A 21,356-nucleotide genomic window follows, 5' to 3' on the forward strand; every position below is an offset into this window, starting at 1 on the left:
TGAGAATTTGATCCAGAAACCCAAGGAGGGTCTAAGCATGAGTAAAGCTGTTTGCTAACTGTTGTTAGGGTAAGTGGGAAACTGTCCAGAATATCAACATGCCTGAGACAGACTGGAGGCTCCCTAATGAACTGAGAAGAGGGAACGAATAAAGCTTTGTTAATATGAACTATTATCCTTTAGCAAAAGAAACCATCGGTTTCCATCCATCAGAAACTTAGGAGGCAGAGTATAATTTTAAAAATCTAATTGCTCGAGGTTTTGGTTTGGCATTAGGAAGGTTCTAATGGGTAAATGTCAGAAAGCTGGAAATGCATTTTGATCCTCTGTGCAGCGTTAGTGAGCCCTGCCCTGGCAGCTAGGCAGGGACCAATACAAGCCACAGAGACCCAACCTAGTGCCAGGTGATTGGGAGTGAAAGAAGATGGCACACCTATGTCAGTTGTGCCTTTCCGTTGCAGTTCCCAGATGGAGCCAGTCTTCCACAGAGTGGAGCTCATGGAGGGCCAGAGCCTCCTTCAAGCAAAAATGGGGCTAGAAATATGCCACCCTGTTTGGTCTCTCCTAAAGTTCAATCACATGAGAAAGACCCAAAGAACCCCGAGAGCCCCAAGGGCAGAGAGAAGAGGAAGCAGCATGGCCTATTGGATAGAGCACAGGCCTAGGAGTCAGAAGGACCTGGGTTCTCAACTCATCTCCACCACTTGTCTGCTGTGTGACCTTGGGCAAGTTGCTTCACTTTTCTGTACTTCTGTTTCCTCATCTGGAAAATGAGGATTAAGACTATGAGACCCATGTGGGGCAGGGGCTGTGACCAACTTGATTAGTTTGGATCTACTCCAGCACTTAGAACAGTGCTTGACACATAGTAGGCACATGACAAATACCTTCATTGTTATCTTTTTTTTAATCAAGAGGAAGGACAGAAACTAACAGAGTCATGGCCATCCATTTGAGGAAGTGCCATCGACCCCCGGCCCACATCATGCCCCTGGCCTGGAATGCCCTCCCTCCCCACATCCACCAAGCTAGCTCTCTTCCTCCCTTCAAGGCCCTACTGAGAGGTCACCTCCTTCAGGAGGCCTTCCCAGACTGAGCCCCCTCCTTCCTCTCCCCCCTCCCCCCTCCATCCCCCTGCCTTACCTCCTTCCCTACCCCACAGCACCTGTATATATGTAAATATGTTTGTACGTATTTATTACTCTATTTATTTTACTTGTACATATCTATTCTATTTATTTTATTTTGTTAATATGTTTTGTTTTGTTCTCTGTCTCCCCCTTCTAGACTGTGAGCCTATTGTTGGGTAGGGACCATCTCTGTATGTTGCCAACTTGTACTTCCCAAGCACTTAGTACAGTGCTCTGCACACAGTAAGTGCTCAATAAATACAATTGATTGATTGATTGATTGATTGAAATAACCTCAACCATGCAAGTGGCACCAATCAATCAATCAAGGGTATTTACTGAGCACTTACTGAGTGCAGAGCACTGAATTAAGTTTTTGGGAGAGTGCAACACACCAAAGTTGGGAGATAGGTTCCCTGCCTACAACGAGTTTAAAATCTAGGGGAGAGGCATCCTCACCCCCTAGAGCCCATCTGGGTTCCAATGTTAGCCAAAAGTCTAAATCCTCTGGAGGATAATTCAGTGGCAAAAAGATCAATCAAAATGTCACACCAATCCCAACAGGTCTTCTACGACAAGATCATTCATGGTGAAAGTCAGGACAATGGAACTGTGCCAAGCTTGAGTGTCCCCATCTTCTCCCTTGGTCACTGGGAGAATGAAGAAGGATGGAAGGATTTTGGAAGGGAGTGTAGGGCTAAAATTTCACAACATTCTGGGACTCCAAAATAGTGTGAGAACTAAACTAACTGTTACTCCAGAGTGGTGGTGGAAATTCAGGCACTTAAAGTAGGCTGGAGTAGCTAGAAGTTGCTTATCCAGGACTGTCCTAATTCTGGATTCACATTTTTTTTTTAGTTGCCTTGGACAGCCTGCAGAAATCCAGGACTGCACTGCCTACATGAGGATGTACAGTCAGCCTACCTGTAATGCTTTTTGACATGACCAGTTTACTTTCTGGAAGAAGAATCTGTTTTCTCAGGAAGCTCCTTAGAAACCCTCTGAGAAACAGTATGGACTGATGGATAGAGCAAGGGCCTGCGAGTCAGAAAGACCTGGGTTCCAATTCCAACTCCGCCACTAGTCGGCTGTTTGATTTTGGGCAAGTCACTTAACTTCTCTGTGCCTGAATTACCTCACCTGTAAATTGGAGACTAAGACGGTAAGCCCCATGTGGGACAGAGACTGTGTCCAACCTGATTAGCTTGTATCTACCCCAGCACTTAGTACAGTGCATGGCACATAGTAAGGACTTAGCAAGTACCATAACTATGTTGGAGACAACCCCTGCAGAAAGGGAGTTTACAGTCCAATGGGTCCAGGCAAACTCAGAAAAACAAACAGTTAATCACCAAAATCAGCCCTTGCCCCTCCCTGCCTAATTCCCAGACCACAAAGACTATGGACTTCAATATTCAAATTTTCCAAACATTCCAACCCTGCTTTCCCACACAGGCCCTAGTGGGAAGGGACCTGGGTCAGGGCTGGAGTCAATCAATCCATGTATTTATTGAGATTTTTTTTAATGGTATGTCTTAAGCACTTACTGTGTGCCAGGCACTGCTCTAAGTGCTGTTTGCTGTGTGCAGAGTACTGGTACACTATTAGGAGAGGATAATGGAGGCCGCATCCCCAAAACAGTCAATTACAGAAGGACAATAACATTCATTCATTCATCCAATCATATTTATTGAGTGCTTACTGTGTGCAGAGCACCATACTAAGTGCTTGGGAGAGTACAGTACAACAACAGACACATTCCCTGCCCACAACGAATAACAATTACTTGGGCAGCAATGTGACCTAGTGCAAAAAGCAGAGGCTTAGAAGTCAGAGGACCTGCGTTCTAATCCAGATTCCTCCACCTGCTTGCTGTGCGACATTGGGCAAGTCATTTAAATCCTCTGTGCCTTAGTTTTCTCAACTGTAAAATGAGGGTTCAATATCTGTTATTGCTCCTACGCAGAATGAGAGCCCCAAGTGGGACAGGGACTCTGTCCAACCTGATTAAGTTGTAGCAAAGTGGTTGGCAAATACCACTAATTATCATTACAATTATTTATTAAGCACTTACAATGGGCCTAAGCACTGTGCTAAGCACTGGGGTAGTTACAGGATAATCATATTGGACACAGTCTCTGCCCCAAACACTATTCCGGGTCTAAGAGGAAGAGAGAGCGGGTACTTTTTCCCCACTTTATAAATGAGAAGTCTGAGGCCCACAGCTGTTAAGTGACTTACTCAAGGTCACCCAGTAGACTTGTGGCAGAGATAGGACTAGAACCCAGGTCTCCTGTCTCCCAGTCCCATTCTTCTTCCAGTAGGTCTCACTGCCTCTTTGAGAAGGGTGAGAAATCCAACAATGCTGTTTGATGATCTGTTCTGACATCATGTTCTGAAATCATTAAGTGAGATTGTCTGAGGCACCAGTCTTGCCTAATGTTGCTTTCATATTGCTCCAAGACCATGGAACAAAGAGAGACCCTGGGCATCTGATCACGAATGTGGAGCCACAAGGCACAAGATGAACAAAAGCTAATAGCACTAAACCATGTCCAAGAAAATAACAGGCTACTTTGATGACTCCTAATGCATTGGAGTTACATGGGAATCCATCACCGTGGTGGTAATTACATGGCGGGGATAATATTGATTAACACATTAATAAATAACTTAGCAATTAAAATGCAGTCAGCAGCGGCTGGAGGAAATAATTGCCTGTTGATAGGTGTGGGGATGGATTAATCCCATTCTGACTCTCTCTCGACACCAGGCGCGTTGGAATGGAGCGGAACTGGTCCCATCCGCTATGATCCTAGCTCATTCCCCAATTAGGCTGGAATTCCTCTGGTGCAGTGCAGTTTCAGCTAGCCTGTCCCCTGTCGAATATGGCTACGTCATTAGAAGCCCATTATGCCTGTTTGGTTGGTTGGTTGGTTGGTTGGTTGTTTTTTTCCACACCCAGCTCTCTCTGCCACAGTTTCTGCCAGCAAGGCCTGTGTATTGGAAGCAGAGTCTGGGTTCAGAGGGTTCTAGAAGCAGAACGCAATGGCTCTGGAGGAATTTGGTGGTGAGGGTGGTAGGGGACCCCTTAGAGAAGGATCCTAAGATAGAGCAAAATAGAAAAGCAGTATGGCCTAGTGAAAAGAGCACCAGGCCTGTGAGAAAAGGGAGCTGAGTTCCAATGCCAGCTCAGCCACTTGCTTGCTTGCTTGGACAAGTCAATGGACTTCTCTGTGCCTCAGTTTCCTCATCTGGAAAATGGAAATCCAACACCCACTCTCCTTCCGACTTAGACTGCGAACCCAATGTGGGACACAGATTGGGTCTGACTTGTTTATCCTGTATATACCCCAGCACTTAGTACAGTGCTTGGCACTTGGTAAGCATTTAACAAATACCACAATTGTCATTGCTAGTCGTCCAAAAGACTTCCGTCAAGTGTCGCAAAGGACATTGTTGCGTTACTCTATGGGCCGATAGGATACCCCAACATCCTGTTCGCTTTGACATCTGGGCAAGGCTGTCAGTGACTACCCAATCTTTGCTAGCAGAAGGAAGCTGCTCAGCAGCCATCTTCCCTTCCTGACAAACACTGTCAACCATGAGAAACAGCATGGCCTAGTGGGTAGAGCACGGGCCTGAGAGCCAGAGGACCTGCATTCTACTCCCACCTCTACCAATTGCTTTCTGTGTGACCTTGGGCAAATCACTTAACTTCTCCTTGCCTCAATTCTCCTGTTCTCCCTCCTATGAGAAGCAGTACGCTCAGGGCTGGGAGTCAGAAGGTCAAAGGTTCTAATCCCAGCTCTGCTGTTTGTCTGCTGTGTGGCCTTGATTAAGTCTTTTCACTTCTCAGGGCCTTTGTTACTTCATCTGTAAAATGAGGATTGAGACTGTGAGCCCCACATGGGACAGGGTCTGTGTCCAATCCAATTTGTGTGTCTCCACTCCAACACTTAGTAGAGTGCCTGGTACATAGTAAGCACTTAACAAATACCACAGCTATTATTATTCAGACTGTGAGACCCATGCGGGGTGGGGACTGTGTCCAACTTAATTAACTTGTGTCTACCCCAGAACTGAGAACAGTGTTTGACACATAGTAAGTGCTTAAAAAATACCATTAAAAAAAAAAAGCCCTCAACTCTCCTCTGGTCAGTCCCCAGCCACAAAAACCGACTGGGCTCCATGGCCTCCACCCTGATCCCAGTGATACACAGTAAGGCTGCCTGCCAGAGCACTGGTTTAATTGCACTTCCTCCGACCTGCCAATTACAGAATTAGCACCGTTTCCCTGATAAACCACTTAAAACAGAAAAACCGCCTGACACAGTGAAAGGTTATTAAAATGCACGTTTCGCCGCCTTGTAGAAAATGCCAATGGACCACTGGAATCTGAGTCCTGCATTTTAAGTCAAATCATGCAGCTTTAAGTAAGTCACTATCACCCTTGAAGTCTGACAGCACAATATTTGCAATTTAAATGGGAGCTCTCAGTTTGTGGAGCATGAAACGGATATTCTACTGATAAACAAAATCCCACGCTTTGAGTTCCCTGCTTTTCTGATTTCTTTGTGGCAAAGGGGGATTCTTCAATGACATGGTCCAGGAGGCAGCCTAGCAGCTAGGGGGAAGACCCAGGAGGGCGATGATGAAAGGATCTGTGCAAATGGAAATAATATCCCCCTAATGTCCAGTGTATCGGCAGCCTCTTCGCCTGTGTCTTTGGTTTAATCACACTAAACACACATTGTTTCATTGCATCTAGCTTCTGAACGCACTCAGAATTTACTCCATAAAATTGCCAAGCAAAAGCCATTACAGTGTTTCTACAGAAGGTTCAGTGTCTGTCAGAGATGTTGAACTAGAGAGTTTGAAGTTTGGGAGTCAGAGGACCTGAGTTCTAATCCTTGTTCTGCTGTGACTTCTCTGTGACCTTGAGTAAGTCATTTGACTTCTCTGTGCCACAGTTCCCTCATCTGCAAAATGGGGATTCAATTCCCCTTTTCCCTCCTAGACTATGACCCCCATATGGGACCTGATAATCTTGTATCTATCCCAGGCTTAGTACAATGCGTGGCACATAGTAAGTGCTTAACAAAAACCACAATTATTATTGTTACTGTTATTATTATTCTTGTTAACCATTTCTTCATCATCATCATGTACAATGTTCACTAAGCTATATTCAGTTAGTGCAGAGCACTGGACAGCGTGTCTACTGTGAACACACTGCTGTACTGAGCATCTACTGAATGCAGAGCACTGTACTGGGTGCTTCCTGTGAGCAGATCACTGGACTGAGCATCTCCTGCATGCTGAGCACTGTACTGGCTGCCTACTGTGAGCAGAAAATCTATTGAATGATAAGTACTTTACTAGGGGCTTGGGGAGTATACAATCGAAGTAGAGAAGCAGCATGGCTTAGTGGCAAGAGCACGGGCTTGGGGGTCAGAGACATGGGTTCTAATCCTGCCTCTGCCACTTGTTTGCTGCATGACCTTGGGCAAGTCCGTTAACTTCTCTGTGCCTCAGTTATCTCCTCTGTAAAATGGGGAAAAAGTGTGAGCCCCACGTGAGGCAACATGATTACCTGTATCTACCCCAGTGCTTAGAACAGTGCTTAGCACATAGTAAGCACTTAACAGGTACCACAATTATCATTATTAAAAGACAGGGGTTCTGTCCTTAAGGACTTTACAGTTGAATTAGCAAGAATAATAATAATAATAATAATGTTGGTATTTGTTAAACACTTACTATGTACCAAGCACTGTTCTGAACACTGGGGTAGATACTAGGTCATCAGGTTGTCCAACGTGGGGCTCACAGTCTTAATCCCCATTTTACAGATGAGGTAACTGAGGCCCAGAGAAATTAAGTGACTTGCCCAAAGGCACCCAGCTGACAAGTGGCGGAGGTAGGATTACAACCCATGTCCTCAGTTACCTCAGTTACCTCATCTGTAAAATGGGGAAAAAGTGTGAGCCCCATGTGAGACAACATGATTACCCGGTATCTACCCCAGCACTTAGTACAGTGCTCTGTACACAGTAAGCGCTCAATAAATACGACTGAATAAATGAAATGGCAGAGCTGGCATTAGAACCCACGACCTCAGACTCCCAAGCCCATGCTGTTTCCACTAAGCCACACTGCTTCTCTAGTGGGCAGAAGAAGAGTGGACAGAAGCGGAAGCAGCAGGCCTCGTAGAAACAGCCTAAGCCTGGGAGTCTGAGAAAAGTGGTGGCAGAAATCAATAGCCTCACTATACTCTATCTTTAGGCAAGTCACTTAACTTCTCTGGGCCTCAGTTACCTCATCTCTAAAATGGGGATTAAGACTGTGAGCCCCCCGTGGGACAACCTGATCACCTTGTAATCTCCCCATCGCTTAGAACAGTGCTTTGCACATAGTAAGCGCTTTATAAATGCTATTCTTATTATTATCTGTGATGGGATTTGATTCCTGGATTCTGAACTCTCCTCCTCAAGACAAAGGCATCGATTCTTCCTATGCAGGTCAGCTCCAAACCAGCAGGGAGCAGTTACTTAACACTAGAGGGTTGCGGCGTAGCTGCAGACCAACCAGGGGAGCCTTCATGACCTTGAACCTTTAATGCCCCTAATAAAAATCATTTTCTGATTTACATCATCACGGCAAGGTTCATGGTTCAGTGGAAAGAGCATGGGCTTTGGAGTCAGAGGTCATGGGTTCAAATCCCGGCTCTGCCAATTGTCAGCTGTGTGACCTTGGGCAAGTCACTTAATTTCTCTGTGCCTCAGTTCCCTCATCTGTAAAATGGGAATTAAGACTGTGAGCCCCATGTGGGACAACCTGATCACCTTGTAACCTCCCCAGAGCTTAGAACAATACTTTGCACATAGTAAGTGCTTAATAAAAGCCATTATTATTATTATTAAGGTTGGATAATATTTCCAGGAGAAGGGCCTGGCCCACAAGGTCGAAGACAGCTGAGAGTTCGAGGAGATTAGGAAGGAGAAAAGGCCATTATCTAGCAAAAACAAGATCATTGGTGACCTTTGAGAGGGTGGTTACAATGGAGTGGAGGGGACGGAAGCCAGATTGGAGGGGATCAAGGACAGAATTGCAGGAGAGGAAGAAGAGACAGTGGGAGCAGTCAACTTGTTCAAGGAGTTTGAAGAGGAATGGTAGGAGGGAGATGGAGGATAACTGGAGAGAGTCATGGGGTCAAGGGAAGGTATTTTAAGATAGGGGACCCATGAGAATGATTGAAAACAGTGGCAAAGAACCTATTGGAGAGTGAACGGCTGGAGATGCTTGTCAGGGAGGGAAGAAGGGAGCAGGGAAGCACCATGGTAAGTTGTGAAAGAATGGGATGGGAGACAGGTAGAGAGTGTGGATTTGTAAAGGAGGTGGGAGATCTCCTCTTGAGATAATGCTTGAAGAGATAGGAGAATCGGAGAAGGAGCAGGAGGAGCAAAGGACTGAAGAGGAGCAGGGGAGATTTTACAGAGATCACACCTGATGGTTTCAATTTTAACAGTAAAGTACATGGCTAGGTCATTAGGGACAAGAGATGAGGGAGTTGCGGGGACAGGAGGTTTGAGGAGGGAGCTTAGCATCTGGAACAGGTGGTAAGGGCATTGAGCATGGGGGTCAACAAGGATGGAAAAATAATGTTGCTGGGCAAAGAAAATGAAAAAGGAAACAGGTGAGGATGACTTTCAGATAGATTTGAGATTTTAGTACTTAACAAATATTACTATTATTATTAACATTGTTGATCTGTGTCTTCTGATTCCCAGCCCCATGCTCTTTCCACCAGATCTCCTTTTTCACACTTTTTGTGCCTGTTTCTAAGCACTTAGTACACACCCAACTCTGAACAAAGACTGCCAGTTCTGTCTCTCACCAACTCCCTCCCTACCTGGCTTGAGAAGCAGTGTGGCTCAGGGGAAAGAGCCCGGGCTTTGGAGTCAGAGGTCAGGGGTTCAAATCCCAGCTCCGCCAAATGTCAGCTGTGTGACTTTGGGCAAGTCACAACTTCTCTGTGCCTCAGTTCCCTCATCTGTAAAATGTGGATTAAGACTGTGGCACATGGGACAACCTGATCATCTTGTAACTGCCCCAGTGCTTAGAACAGTGCTTTGCACATAGTAAACACTTAATAAATGTCATTATTATTATTATTATTATTACCGGACTTCTGTGCATTACTGGATGGGCATGTTCTTCATTCCTGTAATTTATGTATTTATATTTATGTCTGTATCCTCCTCTAGACTGGGTCACCTGGTTAAGGTATCTCTGGGAATCACTGGAGACCCCCTTCCACACGTCCAACCCTCCAGACCCCAATGATTGGACACAAAACTGCAATCACTAAATCATATGACCGTAACACAGAGTCTCCATCAGTGACCCTCTAAATTAAGAAGCAGCATGGCTTAGTGGATAGACTAAGGGCCTGGGAATCAGGTTCTAATTCCAACTCCACCACATATCTGCTATATAACCTTGGGCAAGTCACTTAACTTCTCTATGCCTCAGTTACCTCATAAGTAAAAATTGGGGATTAAGAGTGTGAGCCCAATGCGGTACGGGGACTGTGTCCAACCTGATTACCATTTATCTACCCCAGCATTTAGAACAGTGTCTGGCACATAATAAGCACAAGTACCATAATCACTATTTTTTTATTATTATTATGGGCAAGATCAGTTCAAATTTCCAGGAATCCAGAGGGAAATGTCACCAGAGTCCAGTAACTTTTTGGTCAGGCCTCTCCCCTGTACGCTCTAGGAGAAAGCTATGACCGCAAGTGCAATTCATGCTTTTCTAAGGCCCAAGGCAAAGGACTGAGGACTCAGCTAATCAATTTCACTCTTCAGCCATCTCCTGCTGGCCAGACCTTCCCCCGGCACCTTATAATTCAATTATAAGTACCTCCTGGAACCTTATAATCACACATTAGAACTCCTTCATCCGGTCCAGCCACAGAGACGGAGGAAACTTCAAAAATCCTTTTCAACGGCTTTTGACGAGGAACAATTGCTGAAACCAAAATGTTCTCCACAGACTGGAGCCAAGCCATTTAAACTCCAGGGAGGAAAATCACCCAGGTGTAGAATTTTAATCACTCTCTTGCCATTTTACTTACTTACAAGGAGGCCAACTTAATGTCAGTTCAATACTAATGAATCTTTGCTGGAATTCTATTTAAGCCATTCATGGTCTAGATTCTGGACTGTCCCTGGGGTGTGGGCTTTAACCAGGACATGGTTCAGCTTGGTGATGGCCTCTGAGAGTGGGAGAAGGAGAACGGAAAACTCCCCTGACTGCAGGGAGGATGGTAGCAGGGGGGCAGGGCTCAACCGGGGACCACTTATCTATGGGAAACAATGTGTTATAGTGGATAGAGCACAGGCCTGGGAGTCAAAAGGTCATGGGTTCTAATCCTGCCTCCAGCACTTGTCCGCAGTGTGACCCTGGTCAAATCACTCTTCCGGGCCTCAGTCATCTCATCTGGAAAATGGGATTAAGACTGCAAGCCCCATGCGGGAGACCATGTCCAACCCAATTTGCATTTATCCACCCCAGCACTTAGTACAGTGCCTGGCACATAGTAAGCACTGAACAAGGACCAGCACTATTATTACATTCAGAGGCTTTCCCAGAATAAACCCTACTTTTCCTCATCTCCAACTTCCTTCTTAATCACCCTGACTTGCTCCCTTTGCTCTTCCGCCCTCTCCCAGGCCCACAGCACTTATGTATATATATGTAGTTTTATTTATTTGTATTGATGTCTGTCTAGCCCCCTCTAGACTATGAGCTAGGGCAGGGGTGTCACTCTTTATAGCTGTATTGTACTTTCCCAAGCACTTAGTAGTAGAGTGTTCTGCACACAGTAAACCCTTAATAAATACGATTGAATGAATGAATGAATTTAGCCTAAACCACTTTCGATATCCAAAATTCAATATGGCTCTGAGACCTATACTTACTTTTAAATCAGTTCAATTCATCTATCCAGCCATTCACCATCATTCATCCATCCATCCAACCAACCACCCACTCACCCATGCTGGATTTCCCTGAATTCCAGTTACAGCCCAGCCCCACACACCTCACTCTTCCAATGCCAACCTAAATACTTTACCTTGATCTCATCTAGCTCACTGTCAACTCTTCAAGCATGTCCTGCCTCTGTCCTCAAATGTTCTCTTTCTTTATGCCCTTCAGACGTTCACTCTCCCCACCTTAAAGCCCTACTGAAAACACACCTCTTCCAAGAGGCCTTCCCTGACTAAGCCCTCATTTCCTGTTCCACCACTCCCTTCATCATCGCAATGTGCGTCAGTTTCCTCATCTGTAAAATGAGGATTAAGACCGTGAGTCCCATGTGGGACAGGGACTGTGTCCAACCTGATTAGCTTGTAAAAATAATTAATGACATTTCTAATAATCATATTCATTCATTCATTCTTACAATCGTATACAATCACTCATCCTACACTGCCTGGATAACTGCATCAGCCTCCTTGCTGACCTTCCAGCCTCCTCTCTCTCCCCACTCCAGTCTATACTTCACTCTGCTGCCTGGGTCATTTATCCACAAAAATGTACTGCACATGTCACCTCACTCCTCAAAAAACTCCAGTGGTTGCCCATGCACCTCCACGTCAAACAAAAACTCCCCACCATTGACTTTAAAGCCCTCCACCATCTTGCCCCCACCTACGTCACCTTGCTTCTCTCCTTCTACAACCCAGCCCGCACACTTCACTCTGTAGTCCCAACCTTCTCACTGCACCTCGCTCTGTCCTATTTCACCATCGACTCCTAGTCCACATCCTGCCTCTAGCCTGGAATGCCCTCCCTTCTCAAATCTGACAGACAATTACTTTCCTTTCCTTCAAAGCCTTACTGAAGGCACATCTCCTCCAAGAGGCCTTCAAAGACTAAGCCCCACCCTTCCTAATCTCTCGCTCTCTTCTGCCATCACCCTGACCTCCTCCCTCTGCTCTTCCCCCCTCCCAGCTCCACAGAATTTATGTACATTACTGTAATTTATTTATTTGTACTGATGCCTGTCTCCCCACCTCTAGACTGTATGCTCATTGTGGGCAAGGAATGTGTTTGTTTATTGTTGTACTGTACTCTCCCAAGCGCAACTGGATTACTGCGTCAGCCTCCTTTCTGACCTCCCAACCTCCTGCATCTCCCCACTTCAGTCCATACTTCACTCTACTGCCCGGATCATCTTTCTACAGAAACATTCAAGACATGTCACCGCCCTCCTCAAAAATCTCCAGTGGTTGCCTATTGACCTCCGTATCAAACAAACACTCCTGACTATTGGCTTTAAATCTCTCCAACACCTTGCCCCTTCTTACCTCACCTCCCTTCTCTCCTTCTACATCCCAGCCCATGCAATCCACTCCCCTGGTGCCAACCATCTCACTGTGCCTCAATCTCACCTTTCTCACCACCAACCCTTGGCCCATGTCCTACCTCTGGCCTGTAATGTCCTCCCTGCTCAGATCGGCTAAACAACCACTCTTCCCCCCTTCAAAGCCCTATTGAAGGCACACCTCCTCCAAGAGGCCTTCCCAGACAAAGCCCCCTTTTTCTCAGCTCCCCTTCCCTTCCCCATCACCATGACTCACTCCGTTTGCTTCCCCCCCTCCCCACCCCACAGCGCTTACGTATATATGTATATATCTATAATTATGTTTATTTATATTGATGCCAGTTTACTTGTTTTGATGTCTGTCTCCCCCCCTCTAAACTGTAAGCCTGTTGTGGGCAGGGATTGTCTCTATTGCTGTATTGTACTTTCCAAGTGCTTAGTACAGTGCTCTGCAAACAGTAAGTGCTCAATAAATACAATTGAATGAATGAATATAGTGCTCTGCACACAGTAAGTACTCAATAAATACGATTGAATGAATGGCAATCTCAATCCCCATTTTAAAGATGAGATAACTGAGGCATAGAGAAATAAAGTGACTTAATCACGGTTACACAGTTGGCAAGTGGCAGAGCCAGGATTAGAACCCATGACCCTCTGACTCTGGGTCCCGTGCTCTATCCACTACTTCATGCCTGTCTCTAGCCCAGCACCTGGAACAGTGCTGACACATAGTAAGTGCTGAACAAATACCATCACTATTATTATTAACATGGAAGGGGTTGCCAGGCATAGTTTGTTCTTTACTCATATTCACAATCATAGCTAGAACTTCATTTCACTTACATAGTTGGTTGTTACAACATTTATAAAGTGCTTATTATATATCAAACACCCTCTTATGACCTGGCGTAGGTCAGATATAGCCCCGATACCACAGAGGGCTCACAATCTAGGGTGGGATAGATAGAAAAAGACAATAGTAAAAATGGATTGCAAACAAGGAATCGAATTGAACGATGACAGTCTTTGTGGTGGGGTGTCCTCTGACTTCCAACTGCCCCAGATAAAGTCCTTAGTTATAAGCTCACAGACAACAGCATCATTTTTTGAGCTCTGAAGGATGGTCTTCAAATGGATAGAGATAGTCCCCACAGTGTTTAGTACAGTGCTTTCCACAAGATGGGTGTTAATGAAGAAGCAGTATGCCCTCTGGAAAAGGCATGGGCTTGGGAGTCAGAGGAACTGGGTTCTAATTCCTACCCCGCTAAATGCTTGCTTTGTGACATTGGGTAAATCATTAAACTTCTCTATGCCCCGGTTCTCCTGTTTTCCCTCCTACTTAGCCTGTATCCCCATGCAGGACAGAAATTGGGTCCAAATTAATTTGCTTGTACCTACCCCAGGACTTTGAACTGTGTTCAACACAAAGTAAGCACTTAACAAATACCGTATAAAGAAAAAAAGAATAAAGCTGACTGAATGATTGAATGAATGGTCTCATTTTCTAGCAACTTATGGATTTCCACATCCTTTAACTGCCTTAAATACAAGATTTAGCATTCAGCCGAGAGGTTATCAATCTACTCTCCCTTAGGGAGTAATTAGAGAATGCACTGGGTGCTAAAGATAAATTTGTAGAGAAGACCAATTCCTCTTTCCTGAATTCTGATAGAGAAATCTAAAAAGAAGGAGAGAAGGTGGGGAATGAGAATGACAGCGAGACAGAGAGAGAAGAAAGGAAGAAAAAACTATGGAAGAAAGAAGAAAAGAGGAACAGGGAAAGGGAGAGAAAAAGAGAGAGGAAGAGAGAGAGACTGAAAATTTATTAATATAACCCCACTGGGATAGTATTGACCTAAACCTGCCTACAGATATTCACTGGGGGATTTCAGGCTTTACTGCAGTTATATTCAATGTAAATTCTGAGAGCCCGCAGGGTTATAGTAAAAACTGTGCTATGCCTCTGAAAGGGTCTGTATGCTTAACAACTGACAGAAGGCAGACTGTGGAAATTAATGCCACTCAGTGGGCAAATTTATAGGGCAATGAAAGAACATCCATGAAAATGGAGATCAAAGATTGTAAAAAAAATAAGCACTAAGAAAACTTCTAGGCTCATTTCAGAGAAGAAATCATTTTCAAGATCTTGGTGATGAAATTAGGAGAAATGTCATTTAAGGAGACTTGTACTTTTTGTTTTGTATTTAAGTGCTTACTAATTGCCAGGCACTGTACTAAGCACTGGGATAGATACAAGTTAATCAGGATGGACACAGTACCTGTCCCCCATGGGGCTCTCACACTTAATCCTCATTTTACAGGTGAGGGAACTGAGGCACAAAGAAGTTAAGTGACTTGTCCAAGGTCATACAGTAGGTAAGTGGCAGAGCCAGGATTAGAACGTAGGTCCTTCTGACTCTCAGACCAGTGCTCTATTCACAAGGCCAAGCTGCCCCAAGTCTTTCCCATGTACTAAATGCTCGGGTGAGTAAAATAGAAGCAAAACACATGGGTTCTATCCACAACAAAGTTACAATCTGATGGGTCACATGGAATTTGTCCCTGTAAGCCTCTCTGAAAATAATTCAATCAGTGATACTTACTAGGCTCTTACTGTGTTCACAGCTTGTAATTAAGCTCTTGGGAGAGTACAATACAATAGAGTTGGTAGACACGAAGCATGTCTACAAGGAGCTTACAGTCTGGAGGAGGAGAAGGACATTAATGGAAGGCCCCACCATCTCAAGGAACCTGTGAAGCCAGGTATGATGGTCACTCTCAGCTACCTCACACCTGGTGTTTTGAAGTCACTCACACTTATTACTTTCTCCAGAAGGGAAAATTCATGAACACAAGGTGTCAGCCACTTACTTGCCATCCTCCCTTACCCCTCAGGAACATAGCCAATCACACGGGGACTAAAGTAAAGGAATAGGGGCTGAAAAGTTGGGGAAGGGTCACAGCCATTTTAGGGTTAGCTGGGATCAAGCCATCATGAGAATTTTCTGGAAATCCTGAGGGAAGGACACAGTGGCAGCAAAACTGAAAATGACTGTATTCAACAGGGGAAAAGAATAACCAAAAACCTCCAAGATCACAGCAAGGAAATAAGAGGAGCAGGAGGAGGGGAAGTTGCCCATTTTTGTAAGTATATCAGATTAGGGATAGACATTTGACATTAGATTTCTTCTAATGTTCTGCCTAATTGTTCTAATTGTCCTGTCTCTAGCCTGGAATTCCTTCCTTCTTCATATCCGAAGGGCAGTCAGTCTCCCCACCTTCAAAGTCTTATTAAAATCACATCTTCACCAGGCCTTCCCCGACTAAGCCCTCAATTCCCCTATTCCCCCTCCCTTCTGTGTCATCCTTGCACTTGGATCTGTACCCTCATTTCACCCCAACCTCATTGCTACAATACTTATGTATCTACCTATAGTTCATTTTAATATGTGTTCCCTTATAGATTATAAACTCTATGTGGGAAAGGGACATGTCTACCAACTCTGTTTATATTTTTCTCTCCCAAGTGCTTAGTGTCCTCTCAGGGTCACACCTGGAGAGTTTCCAATACTCTACCAGTCTCAACTATGGAAGGGAGAGTCAAGAAGAGGCATAGCCATTCCATTCCTAGCTTGGGCAGTGGATAGTTAGTGGAAGACAATCTTCTACAAGTCAAAATTCAACTGTCCTGGGCAACAGCGGCATGGGAAAGAGTCGAGGGCGGAGACTCAGATTTACTGCATGGAAGGAGGCAATGGTAAACTGCTTCCGTATTTTTACCAAGAAAAATCTATGGATACACTACCAGAGCAATTGCAGATGGAGGTGGGGCATTCTGAGAGAGATGTGTCCATGGTGTCGCTATGGGTCGGACATGACTCGACAGCATAAGACACAACAACAAATGCTTATTACAGTGCTCTGCACACATTGAGCACTCAATAAATAAGATTGATTGACAATGTACTGTAATTCAAATATTTTGCTGTTTGTGGTCATTTCTATGCTGAAAACAAAGAGTTATTATGCCTTACTTGGATACTTTCCAGAGGGAAGTTAAACCATCTCACTTGGTGATCTGTTTGTTAAACCACATCTGGTTGAAAACTAGTTAAGCTCACTAGGCCTTAGAGTTTATATGAGGAGGGCGTGAAAGACTTGCATACTTCAGGAATGATGATGATGATGATGGCATCCAAGTGTCTACCAAATAGCCCTTTGGAAGTGAGCCTGGCCAGCTGACTCTGATTTATTCCCTTGTTAAAGGGGGCTGACAATAAAGAAAGTCTGGGGGTTGGAGCAAGCCAGCAGCTTTATAAGGGATGAAATTTGTAGGTGTACTTTTGCACACTTCAAAATCACTCCTTACCTTGGCAGGAAATAGCTAAGTTCTCTGAGATCTCTAAGGGGTTCAATCTCTCATCCAAGTGGCTCCGACATTATACGGACTAAGAAAAAGGCTGAAGTGAGCCCTGAATTTCCACACAAAGAGAAGAGGTTGGTTTGCTTCCTAGTACTCCAGATGGCCAGTCAAGGCCCTGACCATTCTGTGGAATAGCCAGGAACTCACTCGATTCCTTTAATGGTCACACTAATAATGAATAATAATAATTAAGGTTCTTGTTAAGCACTTCCTACATATCAAGCACTGTTCTAAATGCTGGAGTGGATATGAGATAATCAGGTTGGACACAGTCCTTTTCCCACATGGGGCTCATGGCCTAAATAGGAGGGAGATAGGTGTTGAATCTCCATTTTACAGCTGAGGAACCTGAGGCACAGAAAAGTGAATTGACTTGCCCAAGGTCACACAGCACACAATTGTTGGATCCAACATTAGAACCCCAGTCCTCTGACTCCCAAGCCCATGCTCTTTCTACTAGACTACATGGCTTCCTCACTACTACAATTTAACAACAAGGATGCATTCAAACACTCGATGATATGTACAGAACACCAACTGCATGGTTGAACACCAAGTGCATGGGAGAATACAACAGAACCAAATAACATGGCTCCTGCCCTCAAAAACCTCAAGCTCTACATTGGGAGACAGGAAGACAAGAATCAGCAGAAAGAACTAAGGATAGAGAGGGTGTAGCAAAAATATGTCAAGATGAACTAGCTTAATAAATCACTGGCTATGAAGTTACACACAGGGGCGGTTGTTGGGTTGATGTGACTGGAGTGTTGGGAATTAATCAGGAAAGGCTTCCTGGAGGAGATGTGATTTATGAGGGCTCTCAAGATCAGGAGAGTTGTGGTTCAGCAGACTGGGATGGGAGGATGGAGTTCCGGGCTGGGAGACCAGCATGAGTGAGGAATCAGAGTCAAGTGTGAGGCACAGTTAGAAGGTAAATTTGGTAGGAGGAAAGAGGGCTAGTTAGGGGGTTTTGGATGAACAGAGGTGATATGTAAGGCGGGGAGAGATGGCAGGGACTCTTTGAAGACATTGCTTCATTGCTGCATTAGGCACACATGCCTGGGACAGACTGTATCGAAGCCACACTGTCATCATAGACCTTCTCTAATAAAGACCCTGGAACTTGTCTCCCTCAGTAGACAAAGAGTTAAGACAGATAATATAAAATGAGTCCTGCCAGGGGAGTTCAGTCCCTGCCTTATCTAATTTTATAACCTGAGGCTGATTAATTTAAACTCTAAAATAAAATAAACATCAGCTTTAAATAAGGATTAAATACTCAGCAGAGTCCTTAATTGAGCAAACTGACATTGTAAGTTTTATGGTACAGACAGAAGTAACCATTAGCATGGAGGCAGCTGAGAATAAAGGCAGGGACATTAATCCTAATGCCATGAGCAGGGTTTAGGACTGGTACTGGGATCACTTCTTATCAGTCACCTGGCATTGACTATTTCGAAAAACTTTGAAATTAAGGTTTCTTGCCCAGTAAGGCAAGCATCCTTCTGAAGGGATGAGTGATAGCCTCTGTTGCTGAAATTGTACTTCTCCTCTTTCCTCCCAAATTCTTTCTTCCCCATAACTTTCCCAACCCTGTAAACACGACCACTATCCTGGCCTGAAATAATAATAACAATAATAATTGTGGTGCCAGGCACTGTACCATTAAAAAATAAAAAACATTCTTATTATGTCAACCTATCAGCCATCCAATTATGTATTTAGATATTTCATTTTTATGGCATTTGTTAAGCACTTGTCTTGTTTTGTTTTATGCCCTCGAGTCATCTCCGACCCATAGCTATGCCATGGACACATCTCTCCCAGAGCACGCCACCTCCATCTGCAATCGTTCTGGTGGTAGATCCAAGAGTTTTCTTGGTAAAAATACAGAAGTTGTTTACCATTGCCTCCTTCCACTCAGTGAACTTGAGTCTCCACCCTCGACTGTCTCCCTTGCCACTACTGCCCAGCACAGATGTGTTTTGACTTGTAGCAGATTGCTTCCACTCACTAGCCACTGCCCAAGCTAGGAATGGATGGATATGCCTCTGCTTGACTCTCCCTCCTTAAGTTGAGACTGGTAGAGTACTGGAAACTCTCCAGGTGGAACCCTGAGAGAGGAGTTAAGCACTTATTATGTGTCATACACTGTTCTAAGCACTGGAATAGATACAGGTCAATCAGGTTGGACACAGTCCCTGTCCCTCCTGGGGCTCACAATCTAAGTAGGAGGAAGAACAGGAGAACTGAAGCACAGAGAAGTTAAGTGACTTGCCCAAGGTTACATAGCAAGCAATTGACAGAGTTGTAATTAGAAACCGTGCCTTCTGATTCCCAGGCCCATGCTCTTTCCACTAGTCCATGCCGTTTCATTCTGATAATGTTTGTGCTACTACTTGTGGCATAGTGTATAGAGAGTAGGCTTGGGAGTGAGGTCATGGGTTCTAAACCTGACTCTGCCACTTGTCTGCTACGTGGCCTTGAGCAAGTCATTTCATTTCTCTGTTCCTCGGTTACCTCATCTGAAAAATGGTGACAGAGACTATGTCCAACCTGATATGCTTGTATCCACTCCAGTGCTTAGTACAGTGCTTGGCACATCATAAGCACTTAACAAATACCACAGTTATTATTATTATTATGATTACCTACTGCTCCCACTAGGTGTAAATGATTTTTATTTCTCTCATTTGATTGCTAGCAACTTGAGGGCAGAGGTCTTGTGTCTTGCTTCACATGAACTCTCCTAGGTGCTAGGGAAGCAGATGGTTAGTAGTCATCCCAAGGTGAAAGAGCACATACCCTATTTTCGTTGATGCCCTTAAATGGAAGGTTGGTGTCATTCTCAACCTGGGTTTTTTCCCCATCCAAGTGAAACTCTCTTCATCCTAGGATAGACTCTCTCCATCTAATTCCTGGTGAAATAGCTAGCCTCATGGGCCACTTATCCAGTGGAGTTGGCAAAATGGAGTGGACAACCAATTCCCTCCTCGGTTTCTTTCTGATCTGTTTTTGAGCCCTCTTCTTCCTGATCTTCTGTTGGATAAAATATTCTGAACAATTCTAGGACTATAGCAGTCTTTTCTGGAAGTAAAAAAAAAGTACTTTAATGACCATGAATAAATAATCATGTCAAGTGCAAGTGGAACATTGTCAAAGTAAAAGATTTGTGAGTCTTCAGGGATTTTAATTGGCCATATTTCTAAAGTGGGTGAAAATAACCCATGTTTAACCACACCGGGCAGGGAATATGGATGAATGGGGAGAGAAGAGATCTGCTGGGGCCGTTGTTGCCCGGGGTTACTGACCACAGCCCACTGGATGGGAGACTGATATTTAGTCAGGGCAGTCAACCATGGCCACTCACCAAGACTGATACCTAATCAGTCACCAGCTGAGGCTCATCAGTAAATGACAGTTTTGTTGATCAAAATCCTGGGACAAGATTTTTCATCACAAAAATCTGACTTTCAAATGCCTACTCACCCAGGATAAGGAAAAATTGATGTCTAGTGAGTAGAAACAAATGCTGATCATCCAAAGCTGGTCGGAATAACAGGGACTGGTAGTTTGTTGCCCCTATTTGCAAGGCTGGGATGATTTCCTAATGACACCACCAGGTTCGTAAAATCAGTTGGTGTAGGCCACCTTACGAAAAAAGACTTTCACCCATCAAACTATGTCTCCAGTAGAGCCTCTTGTCAAGTGGACTGGTACTTCCTGAAGTAGCATGAACCCTTTGTGCATCTCTCACTCTTCTTTGTATGAACAAGTCCCTTGTAATCATCATCATCATTGCTGTGGCATTTACCAAGTGTTCACTACGTGCTAAAAGCAGAGGTACCTACGGTTCGCACCTGGAGAATTTCCAGCATTCTACCAGTCTTGACTATGGGAGGAAGAATTAAGCAGAGGCATATCCATTCCATTCCTATCTTGGGCAGTAGCTAGCGAGTGGAAGTAATCTGCTACAAGTGAAAACTCACCTGGGCTGGGCAGCAGCGGCAAGGGAGATAGTCAAGGGTGGAGACACAGGTTTACTGTGTAGAAGGAGGCAGTGGTAAATCACTTGTGTAGTTTTCCCTAGAAAACTCTATGGCTACACTAATCAGAACGATTGCAGACTGAGGTGGGGCATTTGGGGAGAGATGTGTCCATGGCGCAGCCAGGGGTCAGAGACAACCCGACAGCATGACAAACTACAAGGTAATGAGATTGGACACAATCCGATCTTGGAACAAACCGATTTCAACTTTGTTATCTTGTAGCTACTTCAGTGCTTTCATACAGTGCATGGCATATAGTAAGCACTTAACAAATACCACAGTTATTTGGATTTAGGAAGGGATTTGGGTACGGTCAAATCTATTCTTCCTAGGAACCGGTCCCATCC

The 21,356-nt window shown here is 44.6% G+C and overlaps 2 non-coding genes across 2 annotated transcripts; one reads left to right on the forward strand and one right to left on the reverse strand.

Annotated features, from left to right (window-relative positions):
* Positions 1 to 16,072: 16,072 nt before the first annotated feature.
* LOC119929395 lies at positions 16,073 to 16,210 on the forward strand. Its single transcript, XR_005451521.1, has one exon. It is a non-coding gene; the product is annotated as a small nucleolar RNA SNORA7 (small nucleolar RNA).
* A 2,738-nt stretch (positions 16,211 to 18,948) lies between these two features.
* On the reverse strand, positions 18,949 to 19,084 carry LOC119929411. The gene has a single exon (XR_005451536.1). It is a non-coding gene; the product is annotated as a small nucleolar RNA SNORA7 (small nucleolar RNA).
* Between the last annotated feature and the right edge of the window lie 2,272 nt (positions 19,085 to 21,356).

The sequence above is a fragment of the Tachyglossus aculeatus genome, chromosome 5 (genome assembly GCF_015852505.1).
Source record: "Tachyglossus aculeatus isolate mTacAcu1 chromosome 5, mTacAcu1.pri, whole genome shotgun sequence".
Classification (NCBI taxonomy): Eukaryota; Metazoa; Chordata; class Mammalia; order Monotremata; family Tachyglossidae; genus Tachyglossus; species Tachyglossus aculeatus.